At 41.5% G+C, this 14,868-nt stretch overlaps 1 pseudogene; it reads left to right on the top strand.

Moving 5' to 3' along the window:
- Nucleotides 1–3,686: 3,686 nt before the first annotated feature.
- On the top strand, nucleotides 3,687–5,509 carry LOC123129857 (disease resistance protein RGA5-like; annotated as a pseudogene).
- The last annotated feature ends 9,359 nt before the right edge of the window (nucleotides 5,510–14,868 follow it).

Below are 14,868 nucleotides of genomic sequence, written 5' to 3'. Positions count from 1 at the left end.
ATATATTCGACCATCGGTGATGGTCACTCCTCCCTTCGTCCTCGAGTGCATTACACCAAAATTTCTAGCACACGAGAATGAAGGAGAAGCGACCCCACGACAACAGTTGGGATTCTTCCTCTCTGACATTTGCGACCATCGGTGATGGAAGCTCCTACTTTCATTCGAAATTGCATTACACTAAAATGTCCAGCACCTTTGAATGAAGAAGAAGCTCCCCCAATGACAACGGCCGGGATTCTTCTTCTCTCATATATGGTGGACACTCTTCGTCACTAATTTTTCGACCGTCGATGATGGTCGCTACTCCTCCTTCCCCTAGTGCCTAACAATGGTCTAGCACAAGGAGAAGAAGGAGAAGCGACCCCACGGCAACAGTTGGCATTCTTCTTCTCTCATATATTTAGTGGAGAATCCCCCTCACTAATTTTTTGACTGTCATGTATGGAGCCTCGACAGACTTAAAGTCAACCCAAAATGTCGTTTAATTATCTTTGTAGCAAATCCAGGGCACTCGATATTTCCTACATATTCTAGCACAAGTCATGCCAAAATTCATGGAAAAATCTGGAAAGTTATTGCTAAATTTAAGAATTTAAGGAGAGCTCTCAAATTGTGGGCCAAGTATCTCTCATGCCTTAAAAGCAGATTGAAGAGTTGAATGCTTGTATATTCCTTTGGGATATGATTGAGGGATACAGAAACCTCACACTATTTGAAGCAAACTGCAGGTCAATATCAAAAGAATTTTCGTTGGTGGTGCTAAATAATCAGAAGATTTATTGGAAACAAAGAGGGGAAATAAAGTGTGTCAACTTTGCTGATGAGAATACAAAGTTCTTTCACACTAAAGCTTCCATCAATCATAGACACAACAAGATTGCAATGCTGCTCAATTAAGATCGGGTGGAAATTACTGACCATGAGGGAAAGGCTGCTATTATGTGGGAGGCTTTTAAACAAAGACTAGGACAATCAAATGGCCACACAATGCATTTTGACTTGCAAGATCTATATGAGCACAGAGTTGATCCCCAATTATTCCAAGACCTTGAGAAACCTTTTACACAAGAGGAAATTGATGAAGTAGTGAAAATCTCCCAAATGACAAATCTCCAGGCCCAGATGTTTTTAATAATGAATTTATCAAAGCTTGTTGGTGGGATTATAAGGGAGATACTAGTGAACTCATCTTGGCTTTCCATGCTGGTAATGTTAATCTTGAGAGCATTAATACCTCTTTCATAACCTTGGTGCCAAAAAAGGAAGTGCCTCTCACTCCAAATGATTTCAGACCAATCTCATTACTTAATGGAGTTCTTAAAATCATCACCAAGTTATTAGAAAATAGACTTCAAAACGTGATCCTACAGATGGTCCATATTAATCAATATGGTTTCTCAAACATAGAATGATCCAGGACTATCTTGGTTGGGCCTCACTAGTAGAAACAGGGCTTTGGTCACAGGGCAGTTTTCACATTAGTCCCGGTTCAGTCACGAACCGGGACTAATGTGAGCATTTATCCCGGTTTGTGCGGCTAAGGCATTAGTCCCGGTTCACCAACCGGTACTAATGGGCTTTGAGGCATTAGTACCGGTTCATGGCACGAACCAGTACTAAAGGTCCCATTTTCAAACTCCCCCCCCTGTGGACCGCCTTTTCAGTTTTAGAAAAAACAAAAGAAAACGATGGAAATGTAAAAATAAAATAAAATAAGTTTCCCATGTGATATGTGGTCTAGTTGTTGGGAAAATTTACAAATATGAATTTCGACTTTATTTGCAAAATCTCTCTGGAATTTGTAAAATGGGCATAACTTTTGCATACAAACTCGGATTAAAAAGTTTTTTATATGAAAAATCATCTACTAGAAAAGTTACATCCTATTTTAACGGGGGAACCCCGTTAAACATTTTTTCAAAATCCTCAAAAACCTAACAGAAAAAGTTATGGGGCTATTAAGATCTAGAGTGGAAAAAATCAAAAAAAATTCAAACTTACTAGTGGCACACCATTTGCTAGGTGCGCCACTAGTAACAGAAAAAAAATATAGTTTCAATTTTTTTGGAAAAAAGGTGGTCAAATCTGGTCAAACTGTGGTCAAACTATGGTCAAACCATGGTCAAACTAATTATTCTAGAATATTAGTGTTACTAAATAATTATTTCAGTTATTTCGAATTTTGGTCAAATATGGTCAAACTATGGTCAAACTAATTATTCAAGAAATATTAATGTTACTAAATAATTATTGTTTTTTAAAACAATAGTTTCAAACTCAAACAGTGAAATGTGTCACTTCATGCTCAAGCAAAATTCCTGAAGGTTAATAGGTTTGACATCTTACTATTGTCAGGAAAACAACAAGTGCAGACTTGGAAACGAGGGAGAATAGAACCTGGAAGTTAAGCGTGCTCAGGCTGGGGGAGTGGGAGGATGGGTGACCGTTCGGGAAGTTAGATGACTTGGAATGATGAGGGGTGGTTAGAGGATAAATTGAGCAGTGATGAGAGGTGGTGATTACAGACTAGAGGTTAAAAAATAATTCAGAAATTTGAAAATCAAAAGAAAAATTTTAAAAAAATCAAAAAATCATAAAATTTCACCAACCGGGACTAAAGGTGGAGCTCCACGTGGCCGCGCCCTTTAGTCCCGGTTCGTGTAAGAACCGGGACTAAAGGGGAGAGGCATTAGTAACGACCCTTTAGTCCCGGTTTTACCAACCGGGACAAAAGCCCCTTTTTCTACTAGTGCCTATGAATATATCCATCAGTGTCACAGATCAAGAGAGGAGATGTTGGTGATTAAACTAGACTTTGAAAAAGCTTTTGACACAATTGAGCATCAGGAAATAATTGATATACTTAGAGTAAACGGATTTGGGAAAAATGGATCTCCTGGACAAATCACATCTTCACATATGCCTCATCTGCAGTTATGCTAAATGGTGTCCCTAGGAAAAAAATTGTACTACAAAAGAGGAGTAAGGCAGGGTGACCCTTACTCACCTTTCATTTTTGTACTGACTGTTGATCTATAGTCCCGGTTGGAGACACAAACCGGGACTATAGGACAATTTTGAAACTCTACGCCCCCCCCCCCCCCCCGTGATATTACTACATCTACTAGTTAGGAAAATTTGAAAACTTAAATTTGGACATGTTTTGCAAAAAGTGTAGGGAAAATGTAAAACGGCTATAACTTTTGCATACGATGTCGGAAAAAACATATAATATATCAAAAAATTCGGCACGATAATAGAGAGAAGGGTGGTGCTCGAAGGGATCTCGTTAGCAATGATGGTGCACAGTGGTTTTACCCAAGTTCGGGCTCCCAGATGGGTAAAAGCCTTACGCCCTGCTCATAATGTATACTTATTAATGGAAGAATTACAAGGGTGTAGGTCAAATCTATGGATAAATAGGTTGCGAGTGTGTTGGAACGGAATAGTCATTAAAAGAGACATCCTACCCCTTATATAGGTTGACATGTGCTAGTAATTAGGTAGCTATCTTCTAGGAGATACGGTACGATGTGGTGATCCCGCGGTTATCCAAACATATCTCATGTAACAATAAGATCTGGGTTTAGCACACACATTCTTATTCCCTTATGAGTATGTACTCAGGCATGATTAAGTGTGGGTCCAAGGGGTCCCTAGACACTCGTAGGTGGACTCGGTCCATGCACCCCATAGAGTATACCCCTCCAACTATAATCCTATACACACCAACCACGTTCTTTTTTATCTTTTCTATTTTCTCAAGGAAAACAAGTTTTCTCTCCTTTTGGTGTTTGCTCTACTAATGTCACTCGTAAATCGATATGCAGCTACTTCATTGTTGTTGATGACGTATGGAACAAGGAAACATGGGATGTTATTAAGTATGCATTCCCCATGACCAGTCGTGGCATACTAATCACCACTACCCGTATGATTGATATTGTGCATTCATGTCATTCATCATTTAGTGGCCATATTTATAATATGAAGCCTCTTCATATGGAGCACTCAAGACATCTATTTCACAAAAGACTATTCAGTTCCAAAGAAGATTGTCCTTCATACCTTGAAGAATTTTCTGGGCAAATATTGGAAAAATGTGATGGGTTACCTTTAGCAATCATTGCTATATCTTGTTTGTTGGGTAACACAGAAAGAACAAAGCAGCAATGGGACCAAGTAAAAGATTCAATTGGTCATGCACTTGAAAGGAATCCTAGTGTTGAAGGAATGATGAAGATATTGTCACTTAGTTACTTTGATCTGCCTTCTCATCTAAAAGGTTGTCTCCTATATCTAAGTATATTTCCAGAAGATTCTATTATTGAGAAGAAGGGTCTAATAAGGAGATGGGTTGCTGAAGGACTTGTTTGCAAAGAAGGCAGATATACATCATATCAGTTAAAGAGAAGTGTTTTAGTGAGCTCGTCAATAGGAGTTTGATCCAACCCGTGAAGGTGGACAAATATGATAAGGTCCTTACTTTTCGAGTTCATGACATGATTCTTGATTTCATAGTTTCCAAGTCCATCGAAGAGAACTTTGTTACTTTCGTTGGTGTTCCTAGTTTAACTATCAGGAGACAAAGCAAAACTCGTCGGCTCTCCATGCAAGTTTACGGGAAAGGAAATTATGTCATGCCAATGAACTTGATATTGTCTCATGTCCGGTCACTTAATGTGTCTGGGAATTCTGTGAAAATACCTTCCATGACGGGGTTCAGTCATTTGCGCAGTTTGGACTTTGGACAATGCAGGAAATTACAAAACTACCATCTTGTGAATGTAGGGATGTTGTTGCAGCTAAGGTATCTCAACATTAGCATCACAAGGGTGAGCGAGCTCCCGGAGCAAATCGGAAATCTAGGGTTCTTTGAGATGTTGGACATAAGGCACACAAATGTGTTTCATTTACCAGCAAGTATTGTCAATCTCGGAAATTTGGCACATTTATTTGTTAGCGGACACGTTAGGTTTCCTGATGGAATTGCGAAGATGCAAACACTGGAGACATTGAAATGGGTGCCTGCCCTGCAATCATATAACTTTCTGCAAGAGCTTGGGCGGCTACAGAATCTAAGGAAGCTACACTTTTATCATATGTATGTCTTCCAAGAGCACAAGGAAGATATTGCTTCTTCTCTCCGTAACCTATGCACACGGAACCTTTGTTCTTAACTATAACTATGTTGAGTGACAAGCTGAGTGACAACTTCTTACTGAATACATGGTGCACTTGTCCCCCGGTGAACCTCCAGAAACTTATGACCTCGGGTTTTGTCTTCCCAAAGGTTCCAGATTCGGTAGGATCGCTCGTCAACCTACAGAAGTTATGCTTGCAAGTGAAGAGAATTAAGCATGAAGATTTGTGCATCCTTGGAGCATTACCTGCTCTGCTCTCTCTAGGTCTCGAAGCAAAGCAATATCAGTCTTCTTGTGAAGCCAAAAGGCCTGCAGTCACTGGTGAAGTTGGGTTCCGGTGCCTCAGAGTATTTACTTACTGAGTGCAGGGACATGGGATGGATCTCATGTTTGTAGCAAGATGTATGCCCATTCTAGAAAAACTGGCGATTGTTTTTCTCGGCTGTGACAACGAGTCTCTGAGCAGATCTGGTGCTTTCAGTTTCGCGATTACAAACCTCTCCAGCCTCATTAGTTTCAAATGTGTGTTAAATTGCTCGGGTATCACAAGAAGCACTACTGACATCATAACGGCTTCACTAGAGAGAGTAGTTGGCACACATCCAAACAAACAACTCAATATAATCTTCGAAGATACCGCGATTCGGCTGTGAATAAAGGATCCGTACGTTACTTCTTCATCTTCTTTTTCTTCTTTAGATTTGATATTTATATATAAGTTTGGAGTACTTACTGCTAGCTAGTAATCACCCTTTCTTGAACAGAACAGCTCGTAAGGTCTTGCCATTTTCTCAACTACCTGTTATGCTTATACTACATTTATGCACTGTAATATGCTTTCTATCACTGTAGATTATAACTTTCCAAATCACTTGCAGTGCTACTGCCTGAATGCTTGGGTAGCAGACTGAGTATTGAAGTGTCCTGGATGATGCTGAAGATGCTGCTGCACTTCATGATTGTGTTCTGTTGGATACTACCGGAGAGTCTTCTGTTTGGCTTCAAGAATTAAACCCAGTACAAGTTAAATCATCTCTATAGGTTATAAGAACTGTACCAGCAAAGCTTCATGTTGGATGCTAACTAGGCCCTAGGCACGCTTCCACTTCAGGTACTAATCCCATGCAGTTGTTTGGACAGCCGCTATATAGTCTTTGCCTTACAAAGGAAATTATTGAGATTTCTGTGTACGTTGGTGAGTAAGATGTTACTGATTCCTGTCCTCAGACATCTTCTTGTGTTATTGCTGGAAGGTATCGAAGCACATGTGCTGACTTGTTGTGTATGTGGAGTTACATCCTTTTTGTTTTGGTGTTATCTTTCGCTGAGTTGGTCAGTCACGACCATAATAATTTGAACTTTGCAAACTATCTGTAATCAACTACAATAGATGTGTGTTCAGTTAGTTTTCAAAACAAATTCGACACAAACTCAACAGAAAGCAAGCTTTTTGTAGTTTTTGTATTGGTTGTCGTTTCTCCTAGAGAGCCTTGTTCTTGGCTTCGTGCTAATGTTTTGGAGACTCTCTATATCCTTTGGCTAGAGACGCACCGTTGGGTTGATGCGTGGTGGCTTGATTGAGGTACTAATTGATGATGCGAAGCAATTTGGTGGAGGCTGCAATCTCAAAAGTTTGTTGCTGTTTCGGAGGTCGATGGGTCGGTTCATCGGTTTGAAGTGGGTGCTTATTTTTACTGAGATGCAATCACTGCTGCTTTTTTTAAATTGGCTACTGCCATTGGGAGAAAGCTAATGAATATGCAAACTGTGTAGGCTCAGACCCTCGCAGTCTCTCTCGCTCTCCGTGTTTCTGTGGACACACACACACACACATACACACACACACAATGATGCCCGCTTCAGAGTTTCAGAGAAGAAACATAGTAAGTGAAAACAGAGGAGAAAGTAGTACAACGAATGTCTGAACATGTATACAAGATTCAGTTGCCAACACAATCGACTTCAGAGTAACTGACACACCCAGCTCTCACCAGGACAGAAACACATTCTGTCACGTGTGTTGTGTGCAAGTTGTAGGCCACTGCGCAAAGGCGTGCACTTATTCAACTCAATGGCACACCAACAAGTTTAACTCAAACAAACTGTCATGCCGCTCTCTCCGCCTCTGTACACATTTGTATGTCATTTGGATTGTTATTTTCCTTCTTATTTTTCAGTTACACATCTTGGTGATGCTAGAAAGGAGAAGCTATCCATTTCCCGGGTGAAGATGACGCCGACGGATTTGGGCATCAGAATCTCTACCGGTTGCCCTCAAGGATGGCATCTTGAACTCAGTGAATGCAGTGACAGCTCCTGTTTTCTTGAGGGGCTGACACATTTTGTACCTAAGTTTTGCAGATGCTTTAGTAGCAAATTCAGTACGTATGTGTCCTTGGTATGTGTTGGACACACACCAACACTCTCTTGTTGAATGACGCTGCTACACTACATAATATACTATCCAGCCAATGACCGTACATGTTGGCAATGCTGCGAGGCTGATACAAGTTCCTTATCATGTAGGGCTGCTGGGTTGCATGGCTTTCCTGCCCTGCCAGCCTCACGCCACTGGCCCACTTGGCGGTGAGTTGAGTAGAGACAAAAAGGTAGGAAATTTTGTGTATAAAGGAAGTTTGAGTTAGTACTCAGATGGAGTAGCAAAGTTCATAGAAGATGGATTTATAAAATTTGAATTTATCTGTGGTAAATGAGTGTATTATACTCAAACGATGCGGACTAGGGAAAAGCGATGGACTAGAGGCCGATATATCTGTTGTGTTCTCTTTAACTGAGACAGGCCCATGTGGAAACAGAACGAATTAAAGCCTAACAGTGACCCCGTATGGGCAAGCTTGTTCTTAGGTACACCTTCATTTTCATTGCTGGCTAGATTGAGATTCCATTCCACCATTGCTTCTTTTGCATTTAGTGCATTGTTTGGATGATGGGCTAACTCTGTGTAATCTTATGTTTCATTGTAATAATTAGGGAGGAGGTCAGTCATTATTCTTGTGACCCTTCCATCTTTCTTGAGAAAATAAAATAAAACATACCATTTCATCTTTTTGATTACTCCTCCTGTACAACTTAGGATTTTTTCCTTGTTTAGTCAATATTGGCCAATTTTTTCTTCGGAATGATAACAAGTCTTTGACAGAGTAAGCATCAAAGGAGCTTCGTTCCACTGTTATACTTTCTCTAACTAAACTTTTGATAATGTCTTCTCATCATCACGACGAAGAGATCACGTCGGCGGCTAGGGTGTCCGATCTGGATCCCATTCGGATCTGGATGGTGGTTCCTCAAGCCATCGTGCGCATCCTTTGTTCGGGCGCGGCAAGCGGCCTCTGGACTAGGCACGCGACACGAGGACGTCGGGGCTCCGGCCCTTGGCGTGGAGGTGGTGGCCATCTTCTTTGCCGGAGGTGGTCGGCTAGATGGTTGTGGATTCTCGCATCCAGTCCCGGCGTACAGTGGGGAGACGGGGATGCCGGTGAAAACCGTGCTATGACTCGGGTCATGGCGGGCGATGGCGGTGTTTTCGCGTCGTTATCTTGTTGAAGACATCGCCTTTGCAGTTTCTGTCAACATGCTTGCGTTGCTCTGGGTGAAAACCTTGATCCGGAGTTTCCGGATAGGACGATGGCAGTGCTTTTGGGGCGTTGCTTTCCCTCATGGGGCATCATTTTTTGAGCAGCGGCTGGATGCAGGACCAGAGGACGGATTCTTTGGTGGAGCGGTGCGGCAGCTCACTCATTGATGGTGGCGGGTCTCGGCGGCATGGTGCTGTGGTGACTCTGCGTCTGATGCGCGGAGATGGACTCGCGCAGGAGGGTGACGCGGTCTGGCGTCGTGGTGGCGTCGACGGCAGCTAGACCGGGCAAGGTAGATGCAACAGTACAGCTCTGAAGATGGATTGGTGGCAGGTGGCTGCGGCGGCCTCAGACCCGGCAGACGTCCTGGTTGAGGAGTGCGCCGGACTGGTAGTTGACCCATACCCGGCAGGCATCCTGAATGGGACCTCAGGTCTTAGATGTTAGGTTTGGCTTCGAGGTCTGTTTGGTACTAGGCCCAGACTATCAGCATCCCTTCATCACTTGGATAGGAACAACGACACTTTTGTTGCCTAGACGGTGGCTTCAGTCTTACTGTTGTATGACTTTGTAAGGTCTTGTGTGAATAATTAATAAAGTGGCTGCATGCATCGTCCAGATGCAGAGGCCGGGGGTCCTCCTCCATTTTTACAAAAATAACGACAATTTGGATGCTGTTCAGCATACAATTTGTACAGTTTAATATATGGTTTCCACAACTCAAATTTTTGGGTAATGTTTCAGGTGAGAATTTTACAGCAGATGTTGGTTCACGCTTTATATCTAAGCATAATATAGTCTTTTCATAAATATGAAAAGTTAAATGGGATATACCATATATGTTTTTTCACAAATATGAAATAGTTAAATGAGATTTACCATTACTTATACATCTGTGAATATAGGTAGTAGCTACTAGAAAGGGACAATGAAAGATCGCATTTATGACACGCTCGCTAGGATTGGAAGACATAAGTACCATGTATCCACAAGGACAGACACTGCACAGTGGTGCTAACTGCCATCTTACATTTTGTGCATGTGCTCGTACACATATTATGAACAACTAATAGTATAGTACTATAATCTATTGTGTATTTATTGAGCTGATGTATGGTGCTCAATTGGATTTAGAATCCGTAGTATCTTGTACCCACATGGACAAACACTACACGCTGGTGCTAACTGCCCTCTTAAATTGTGTGCATGTGTTTGTATACAGTTTATGAACACCTAATACTGTCTTCATTTCTTTTTTACTTTGCATATGAGTTTTGTGTTAATTCAAGCTTTCTAATGTTTTTTTTGCGAGAAAACTTCCAATCTATTCATCTTCAATCATGACAATACAACGAACACCAAAAATAATAAAAATTACATCCAGGTCCGTAGACCACCTAGCGACAACTACAAACACTAAAGCGAGCCGAAGGCTCGCTGCCATCATCACCCCTCCCTCGCCAGAGCCTGGCAAAACTTGTTGTAGTAGACAGTCGACAAGTCGCCGTGCTAAGGTCCCATAGGACCAGCGCAGCAGAACAGCAACCGTCGCCGATGAAGAGTAGGGTGGATCGGAAGGATCCAACCTGAAGAAACACACACATAGACGAACTACGACCAGATCAGACCAAATTCGCCAAGGATAGATCCGCCGGAGACACAACTCCACACGCCCACCAACGATACTAGACATACCATCGGAACGGGGACTATGCGGGGAGGATCTTATTCCAACTTCAGGGAGCCGCCACCGTCTCGTTTTCCTAAGCGGGACACAAACCTCAACAAAACTTAAAGAAGTATCTAAAAACAGAGCCTTCCCACCGGCAAGGGCCGGAATCCATCGTGTCGGCACGCCCTAGGGCCACCGGAGATAAGGCGGACCGCCGGCGGCGGCGGGAGGCAGAGGAACCCTAAGCTTTTCATGGGAAGGGGGAAAACTAGCTTTTCACCACTCTGTTCAATGATAAGCTTAATGTTTGACCAAGTTTAAAGAATAGGTATCAACATTCACATTATCAATCAGTATCATTAGATCAATCATGGAGTATTATATTGTTATTTGTCTGATATTGCAGATGTTGATTTTTTTAATATAAATTTGGTCGAACATGACAAAATTTACCTTAAAATAAAACTAATAGGCAAAGTACAAAGAAACGGAGGGAGTAGTATAGTACTGGAATCGATTATTGATTTATCGAGGTGATGTTTGGTGCTTATTGGGTCTAGAATCCAGTGTTGCTACATGTTCTATTAAATTTTGTCCATGTGCTGGTACATTATGAACACCTAATAGTATAGTGCTAGATTCAATTATTGATTTATTGAGGTGATGTGGTGCTAATTGGTATCGAATCAGCTTGAAATTGTTGAAGATTTAATAATAAAAATTAATGTGCAAAAAACATCTTTGGTGTTTTTTATGACTGCAGCATAGGGTTTCTAGAAAAATAGTATTGACTTGACAGTAAACTAGCAAGTGTTCTTCTGAATAAGCTGCCAATATATCATTTGTTTCTATCTTTTAAGTAACACGTGTAATGTGGGGTCGGATAAGATCAAACTAAGAATAGAGATGTAGTACTGTGTATTAATTAAGCCATCGCCCATAACACTCGAACCAGAAAGTTGCCCCGCCTGTACATACACTAGCCGAGCTACCAGCTTTTTTCCAAGATCTTAGCAAACTATAATTTGAATCCAGCGCTAAAAAAATGACCAGCCCTGTTTGAAAAATAAGACATGTTTTGTTAGTTAAATTTAGCAGCTAAAACCTCACGCCGACAATATAAACCTGACTGGAGGGAGTACGATGTGTGCACGAGGGCAAACACTACTCGGTGGTGCTAATGGCTTTCTTAAATTTTGTGCATGTGCTCATACACAGATTATGAATACCTAATAGTATTATAGTACATAATCTATTATTGGTTTGTTGAGGTGATCTTTGGTGCTGATTGATTGTCATGATAAACACCTAATAGTATAGTGCAAGAATCCATCATTGATTTATATCAAGGTGGTGTTTGGTGCTAATTGAGTGCCGAATCAGCTTGAAACTTCAATATTTGAAACTGGTGAAAATTTAATGATAAATATTAATGTACAAAAATAAGACACATTTTATAATGTCTAGAACTTCAATGTGTGAAACACCCATAAAAATATTTCTGTATATTTTTTAAATATAAAAATTGTTTTGTTTTGGACTGCCTGCCTGTCTCACAGGAATAGGTTTGTGTGGAGGAACATGAAAAATTCAGTTTTGTTTTAGAGCTAGAAATGATTCAGCTAGACAACTACTGTTTGCCGTGCGATTTACTTGAGGCATCACCAGCAGCCTCCCTTCCCCCAATAAATTTCATGTATAGGAAGAGTTGAGGAAAAAACGTGCTCCAACGAACTCCCATTCACCAATAAATTATTGGGACGTCCCAATAATCCGCCCCTTCACCCCCAATAAAATAGAACATTTTGCTCCTCCCAATAATTGCCAGGCCAGCGTGATGCCGCCAGAGACCACTTGTCGCCGCTGCAGTCTACCACGCCAACGCTGAAGTTCACCACACCCCACCGCCAGAGACCGTTGCACTGCCAGACAGTCACTGCCGCCGCTCGCCTGCTCGCAACCCGTCGCCGCCTGCCAAAGACAATCGTGCCACAGCCATGCCGCCAGAGTTCGCCTAGACACCACCAGGAAGAGAATGACATCACATTGACAAGTAGGACCTCAAAGTCAGATTTAGTGTTGGGAAAGAAATTATTGGGGCTCTATCAAAGCACCTCACTTGAAAACCCTCCTTAAATTATTGGGATAGATGAAAAAGCGCTTAAAGCCAAGATCCCCACTTCCTCTCAATTAGCACTGGTCTACCACACCCACTACGAACCGCAACCTTAGTACGCTTCTTCTTATTCGCGTGTTCATATTTAAACCATATTACTTGGTTCTTGTTCTCCAAGCTAACCCCAACCATTCATTCCCTTGTTGGATTTATTTCTTGCCTTTAAAAAGGAGGATGTTGTCGTGCGTTGTGGGAAAAATAGATGTGTGAACAAACAATTCAAAAAACGATGGATTTGAGAGGTCGCTATTTGTTCTGTTCCCCTTTAATTGAGGCTCATGTGGAAATAAAAACAAACAACGACCCCGAACGAGCAATTTCCTCTGCATTTCTGTTGGCACTTAATATCCCGTACTATTCTACCTGTTTTATTTCCGTTTTTTGTGAGAGTTCTTCCTCTTTTGTTGCTCACACTAATCGTGGGATACCACCAAATGATTTGAAAATTGGAGACTACGTCACGCATCAAATTTTCTACCTCACCAAAAAAAATTGGAATTTTTTGAATTTTTCTAGTATTTGTTTTGATTATTTTTGTCTGCGCGAGTATAGATGAGCTCGGGTGCAGAGATGGATTTTTGGGATACCAGACACTTCTTTTCATCATCCGATTTAACTAGTACGGTATACACTGGGCCACATATATGCAAGTGAGCACTCAATTACCTACTTTACTCTTTATCGAAAAAATATCTTTATTAGCTTATGAAAAGCAAAGAGTGCTACAAATAACTAGTGCATGCATAAAGGTTTGTAGATAGAATAGTAATAATTTTTATTCCGGGATATACTTGTAACTAATTTAGTATAGTAAACTAGCTAGCTAGGTGTTTTATGCTACTAATATATCTTTATTAAATAGTAGTATTTTTCAAGAAACATATATCACACGGCATTCCCTTTGCTCTTGCTGGATCGGTGGGAGATGATCAGTCTAAAATTTTGCCTCTTTTGCTGTGGCACCCACTTCGTAGCCAGCGGAACAAGGATAGGCTACGCGGCATGATTGATGGTATTCTACTAGCAGGCCACAGACTCTCTTCGCCCCCTAGCCGTTGATCTTTTGGCTGTATGGAGTCATGTATCACTTTTGACTTTGCTTTTGGGCGTATTTTAATTGTTGCCCTGGCAGATTTTTTATTTTTCTTCCTGCACTAGAACTTCTTTTACGGACATAGTGGTTGTGTAATCTATAAAGCAGGGAAAAAGCTTATTTCAATTGTAAAATCCGTAGATGTGGTACTACGTCACCGTTCTCTGGATGACATCTAGCCCAAGTTAATCGCAGCACAAAACTCATACAAGTCGAAACTCCTGTAAGTACTATAGCCAAGCTGTTTTTTGTTCCAATAGCTTGGGAATTGTTGTTGAAATCCTACCCTATAAAGTCCATCGACCCTCTTAAAAAATATGGCATCACCCATCTTGTTTGTTACTTCTTCGTGAAGCCAGCCACAATCATTCTTTTTTGTCGTTGGATTTATTTCGTGTCGCGACAGAAGAGAAGGTGGTCATCCCACAAAAAAAGAAGACGAGGTTGTCACTTTTTTGTGTGGGAGTAAATGTGTGGACAATGAGAAGGGGTGGAAAAAGAAAGGTAATGGAAGCATTAATTAAATACCACCAGTAACTTCAAATTATTTACATGATCTGGCGACTTATGTATTGAGGAAGGAAAACTAGAGTGAACCACATGTAGACTAAACAATCTTATATGAGATCAATCGAACAATTTTCCACCAATTTGTTTTCTTTGGAAACTCCCACAGGGGCAAGGGGCAAGACCTCTCTAGGTTACTCATCAGCAACCGAACAAAGCAGCAAAAGACTTTCAGATTTCCACCAATTACCATTGGACTAACATCAGTGTTCATCTTGCAGAATCCAGAGAGGACAAATCCAAACGTAGCAGCGAGAAATAAAAGATGAGAACTCCTCCAGCAAATCAAGGATAGCTTGACAACATACGAGAAATAAGGGTTTTTCCTTCTTGTCTGGCGTAGTGAGCACTGAGCAGAAGGGAAGCTTCTCAGACACTGCAGGGTGCTACGTATGTGCAGCCATGGTGCACTGTGGGAGAACGTACGGGTTGTTTGATTGATCGGGCCAGCCAGCCGGTCGTTTGTTTACGCGTTTCAGTGAGACAATAAATTGGAGGACCAGGCCAGACGAGATCCCCTCACTCCAATCCACTCTCGTCCATGCCAGTAGTGCCACTGTGAAATACCACAGTTCGCCCTCGTCTTGCTGTAAGTGCACCTGTCGCCGGTGTCAGAG

This window comes from Triticum aestivum, chromosome 6A, assembly GCF_018294505.1.
Source record: "Triticum aestivum cultivar Chinese Spring chromosome 6A, IWGSC CS RefSeq v2.1, whole genome shotgun sequence".
In the NCBI taxonomy this organism is placed as follows: Eukaryota; Viridiplantae; Streptophyta; class Magnoliopsida; order Poales; family Poaceae; genus Triticum; species Triticum aestivum.
Note: the sequence above shows the minus strand (reverse complement) of the source record. Positions and strands in the feature narration are given on the sequence as shown.